The 6,090-nt window shown below is 42.2% G+C and overlaps 1 protein-coding gene across 3 annotated transcripts in view; it reads left to right on the top strand.

Moving 5' to 3' along the window:
• The first annotated feature begins 5,789 nt into the window (after positions 1–5,789).
• tent5c (terminal nucleotidyltransferase 5C) overlaps positions 5,790–6,090 on the top strand; it is a 48,957-nt gene continuing 48,656 nt past the window's right edge. For 2 of the 3 annotated variants that reach the window (XM_070893500.1, XM_070893502.1), the window contains exon 1: positions 5,791–6,030. The gene's annotated coding sequence lies outside the window, so the exon portion shown is untranslated. Of the gene's footprint in view, positions 6,031–6,090 lie in introns of all 3 variants that reach the window. The other variant, XM_070893508.1, reaches the window with a different exon arrangement.

The raw sequence follows: 6,090 nt of genomic DNA, 5'->3' as shown, positions 1-6,090 counted from the left end.
CTTCATGGTGTCCAGATTCAATGTTGAAGATTCCCAAGGCCACTCCCTCCCGACTGTATGCCACAGTGCCACCATCTCTGGTGGGTCTGTCCTGCCAGCGCGACAGGACATACCCAGGGATGGTGATAGAGAAATCTGGGACATTGAGAGGCTATGATTTTGTGAGAATGATTGTCACGCTGTTGATTGTCTAACTTTCCCACTTTTGGCACAAGTCCCCAGATGTTAGTGAGGAGGATTTTGCAGGGTTGACTGGGCTGGATGTGCCATTATCGTGTCTGAAGCAAGTGCCTAGGTCGATGCAGGGTGGTCCGGCCGGTTTTATTCTTACTGTTTTTCATAGTGCTTCGTTACAATTGAGTGGCTTGTTGGGCCATTTCAGCAGGCAGTTAAGAGTCAACCACATTGCTGTGGGTCTGGAGTCACATATAGGCCAGACCAGGTAAGGATGGCAAATTTCCTTCGCTAAAGGTCATTAGTGAACCAGATTTGTTTAAATGACGACCTGATAGTTTTATGGTCACCTTTACTTATTACTAGCTTTTTATTCCAGATTTATTTAATTAACTGAATTTAAATTCCCCAGCTGCTGTGGTGGGATTTGAACTCCTGTCTCTGGATCATTAGTCCTGGCCTCTGGATTACTTGTCCAGTAACATAACCACTATGCTTCAATTTGAAACCTACTTGATGTGAAAATATAAATGGGTTTAAGAGGCAGCTGGATAGTTCTGGAGAAAGATGGGATTGAGGGATGTGCTGGAAACAGGAAGCTGATGTTGAGATCAATCAGTGATGGGCTTGTTCAGCTAAATAGCCTTTTCCTGTTCCTAAAATTTTCCTGTATAAATCCATGATCTATTACTCACCAGTTCAGTTTTGTTCCAGATAGTATTAACCCATCTTGTCATTCAATTGGGTGATGCAATGTTAAGGTCCCCATTTAAACTTCTTAGCTATTTACTCGATTCCAATCACATCATTGAATCATGACGCCGAATTAATCCCAATTGTTTTTCGAACTCCGCCCTCTTCCAGCACTCCATTCCCCTGACGAGGGTATGCACTGGCTGATCACAGGCATGATGGGCTAAATGGCCTCCTCCTGTGCTGCATGAATTTGAGCCTTGGTTGAAAAAAATGAATCTGTGCAATCATGGAATACAGACATATGTAGTATGAATACATGTGAATGCAAGTTTATTAGTTTTCCACAAGAATTGTATTATAAACCAATCAGACCCATGCATGTTCATGGTCCAGTAATCACCCAATAAATACCTTCATCAGCAAGAAGTTAGCAAAATTTTGGGATTGATTTGGTGGCAAGTTGACTCATGGTGATGAGAGAATCAATTAAATTTGGGTCTAACTTCTGGGTTGCGTCCAAGGAGGAAGCTCCAGGTCAAGAATTTGACAGGATTTGCAAGATGCTTGATCTATCTGCACTGGTGAAAGTTGTTGCTTCTGATTAAGACTCGTGAAACTGCTGCAGTTCCCTGTATTTATATTATTCAAATTTGAATGTGTATTTACACTGTAGTTGCAGTCCAAGGCTGGTTCTTGCTAGGCAGAGCTCTGTTGACATTGCTTGGCTTCTACCAGCCAGGGACTCTTACTGTCTTTTTTAGAGAAAATTCTACATATGCTTGGAGATGCACATTGGCAGAGCTGTCTCAATAAGCTTAGAAATGTAAATGTTTAGAAACAGGGAGGACAGAATCTCCACTCAACTTTTTAAATGAGAGTTGGGTTGTTTTATAGTGCCCAGGGTTTGAGAATTTTCCAAACCACATATGGCACCACCATTACACTCTATCTGGTGGCAACACTTCAAAGAAGTGTGAGGTTATCCCTGTGTCCCATAATGCTTGCTCTGCTTCAATGGAATTGGGGCCCCAGCTCTGGATTTCCATGGCCAGGTTAGAGTCAGTGCAAAGTCGAAATGGTTCATACCTGTGTTACACTTGGAGTGTAAATGTGCCCTAATGTACGATTGGTATAAGGGACTATTTCTTCAAGAAATAGATGTTGTTTTACATATTTGAGCTGAATGGAAAATAGAAATTGTTACGTATTATAGCAAGATAATGACTTGGAAATAATCTAGCAAAGTATAGAAGTCATTATTTAAAAAGGCATTGTCTGATAAGTGTTGAAGCTGTCAGCTTGGACAGTAGGACATTTCATTCAGTAATAGATGTAATATTAACTGGTGTAATATGTACAGTTCCTGGTTTTGTAGCACTTTTTTCCAGAGGGTCCAATTATCTGAATAGTACAGTGTGTCAGAGCAGTATTTTTGAGTAGCAATTATTCTTATTTCATATACTTTTTCTTGGGATGTGGGTGATGCCGGCATGGCTACATTTATTGCCCATCCCTAGTTGCCCTGAGGGCATTAAGAGTCAACCAGGTAGTGTTGGACTAGAGTCACACTTAAGCCAGATCAGGTAGGGGTGGCAAGTTCCTTTCCCTGAAGGACATTTGTGAACCAGTTGTGTTTTTACTACAATCCATGTATTAATCAGGTACAAAAAATAATCCAAATGGCTATTGGGATGTTGGCCTTTACAACCAAAGGTTTAGAATATAAAGGAGAGGACATTTTGCTAAAACTATACAAAACCCTGATTAGACCACATCTGGTATATAATTCTGGGCACCAAACCTTAGAAAGCATATATTGGCCTTGGAAGGACTGCAGTGCAGATTCACTAGAATGTTACCAGGGCTCCAAGGGTTAGGTTATGAGGAGAGATTACATAAACTAGATTTGCATTTCCTGGAATATAGAATGTTAAGGGGTAATTTGATTGTGTTTTTTTAGGATTTTGAAAAGAATTAGTAGGGTAGAATTTTTTTTCCACTGGTGGTGGAGTTAAATCGGAGCCAGGCCATTCAGGAGAGAAGTTATGAACACTCCCACAAAAAGCAGTAGATGCTACTTAATGACTAATTTTAAATCTGAGATTTTTGCTAGACAAGGTATATAAGGATATGGAGCTAAGGAAGGTGGATGGAGTGAAGATGCAGATTAGCCATGATCTCATTGAATGGTAGAATAGGCTCGAGGGTCTGAATGGCCCAATCCTTTGTTCCTAATCTGGAAGTTTTCATGGTTATTTTATCTGGTGCCAGCCTGCAAACCACCAAATGTAATTAATTCAATTTCCGTGTGAATGTTAATGTTTGTAAGTGCTGTATCCTGTGTGCATTACATAATCTCTGGTACAATGTTGTTTCTGTTAAAAAAAATAATTTTCATTCAGAGTCAGTTTTTAATCTTTCAGTATAGCCCACTTTCAAAACATCCATTCCTTTTCAGGAAAATAAGCCAAGTTTGAATAAGTACCACCCTTTACAGAGTTTTGGCAACACTGTATTATAAAGTCACACGAGGCATATACTGTAGACAAGGTCACTCATGACCTGCACCTTTATTCCCAGGACCAAGGAGTGCTGAGCCTGCGTGGAACCTCCCTTTTAAGTACCTGGCTGACCAGGTGAGGAGTGTCTCCCACAAGTTCACCCCCTGTGGTCAAGGTGTGTATTTCACAATTGTATAAAGTGTACAGTTACATATTGGTTACAGTTATGTGAAGGTTACAAACATGACAAGGTCAAATGTTTCAAAATTGATTTACTGATGCCGAAAGAAATGTCCACTCTAATGCAGAGTTTAAAGAGTGAAGAATGGAAGGAAATGATAAAGAACTGAAGAAAATGCGACACAACTAACTTGAACGGGACAACTTTTACAATATGATAATGGGAAACGGAGGAAACCATCGGCTCCAACATAGAAAGGGGCAGAGTGAGGAAACTGATTTTCAAAACTGAATGAATGACAGACACAATCTCTTAGTTATAATTTCCCCTTTCCAGTTCCTATAGGTATGTTGTTTCCAAAAGCCTGTTTGAAGTAACTTGAACTGGAAGTGATAATTCAGATGAAATGCTGGTGTCAGAGTGAGGGGATGGGCAGATGAGGAAGCTTGGGTGTTAAATAGAATATTAAATGAGTGATTGGACTGAATCATTGTTGCTGCCGTGACATTTCGTGCAGGATCTCCTCCGACCCACTTCCTGCTCCCTCCACCTGATTCCCACTAAACTGCTGACCATCAACTTCATTTTCTGGCTCCCATGTTGGCTGATATTGTTAATAGTTCTCTCTCCTACTGTCCCCCTCGCCTTCAAATCTGCTGTCATCACCCTTTCAAAAAAAACAACCCTTGCACTCTCAGTCCTTGCAAACTGCTGCCTCATCTCCAACATCCCTTTTTTTTCCTCCAAAATCCTTGAACGAATTGTCACCTCCCAAATCCGTGCCCATCTTTCCCAGAACTCCATGTTTGAATCTCTTCAATCAGGTTTCTGCCCTGCCACAGTACTGAAAAAGCTCTTATCAAAGTCATAAATGACATCCTATGTGACTGTGATAAAGGTAAACTATCCCTCCCCGTCCTTCTTGACCTGTCTGCAATCTTTGACACGGTTGACTGCACCATCCTCCTCCAACACCTCTCCGCTGTCATCGAGCTGGGTGTGACAGCACTCACTTGGTTCCATTCTTATCTATCTAATCGTAGCCAGATAATCACCTGCAATGCTCCTGCATTGTTACCTCTAGGATCAAGCATTGGCCCCCCTTCTATTTCTCATGTACATGCAGCCCCTTGGCGACATCGTCAAAAAACACAGTCAGTTTCCACATGTATACTGATGACTCCCAGCTCTACCTCACCACCACTTCTATCGACCCCTCCACTGTTTTTAAATTGTCAGACTGCTTGTCTGACATGCAATACTGGATGAGCAGAAATTTCCTTCATTTAAATATTGGGAAGACCAAAGTCATTGTCTTCGGTCCCTGCTACAAACTCTGTTCTATATGCCTCTCCAGCAATTATTTGCGGCTGAAACAGATTGTTCGCAACCTTAGTGTCATATTTGACCCTGAAATTAGCTTCCGACTACATATCTGCACTATCATTAAGAGTGCCTATTTCCACCTCCTGAACATCGCTCGACTCCCACCCTGCCTCAGCTCATCTGTTGCTGAAACCTTCATCCATGCCTTTGTTACCTCTAGACTTGACTATTCCAATGCATTCCTTGCTGGTCTCCCATGTTCTACTCTCCGTAAACTTGAGGTCATCTAAAACTCTGCTTAACTGTCCTAACTCGCACCAAGTCCCGTTCACCCATCACCCCTGTGCTCGCTGACCTAGATTGGTTCCCAGTTAAGCAACACCATGATTTTTAAACTCTCAATCTTGTTTTCAAATCCCACCATGGCCTTGCCCTCCCTGTCTGTAATCTCCTCCAGCCCTACAACTCCTGCCCCCCCTCCCCCCCAGATATCTGCGCTCCTCTAATTCTGGCCTCTTGAGTATTCCTAGATTTTAATCACTTAACTATTGGTGACCGTGCTGAAATTGCCTGCCTAAACCTCTCTGCCTCTCTTTTCTTCTTTAAGAAGCTCCTTAAAAAGCAACCTCTCATCTGCCCTAATATCTCCTTATGTGGCCCGGTGTCAAATTTTGTTTTATAACGCGCCTGTGAAGCCCTTGGGACGTTTTACTGTGTTAAAGGCGCTATATAAATACAAGTTGTTGTTGTTTACTGCCCAGTTGGTGGAGCTGCTGCTGTGTGCTTGCACTGACAGCAGAGGGGAGTGTTGATATTAGCCTCAGATCGTCAGGTTGGCTTCCAGCCCACAGGTCTGACGAAACTGTCTCCATGGCGATAAGTTTACGTACGGCTCAGGGAGAGGATTGGAGCTGAGATCCCATTTATATAGACTGATTCGGAGAGACAGATCACATTTAGGGGTGGGCGAGAAGCGCGCAGACTGAGGAAGATCATCACAAGTTGCTCAACAACGACTTCACGTGGGACTGAATCCAGGACATTTTTAATTTTAAAACAAACATCATGCTTTATTTCACTTACGAAGCTTTGGCTGTGACTTTCTGAACACCAAAACGTCTGGTCAGCAATTCCATTGCATTCTTTGCAGGGGTGAGTAACAGCGCAGAGCTAGTTGTGTGTGTGTGTGTGTGCGCTGTCACATTTAACTGC

Source organism: Pristiophorus japonicus, chromosome 11 (genome assembly GCF_044704955.1).
Source record: "Pristiophorus japonicus isolate sPriJap1 chromosome 11, sPriJap1.hap1, whole genome shotgun sequence".
In the NCBI taxonomy this organism is placed as follows: Eukaryota; Metazoa; Chordata; class Chondrichthyes; family Pristiophoridae; genus Pristiophorus; species Pristiophorus japonicus.
This window is presented reverse-complemented; position numbering and strand designations above follow the sequence as displayed.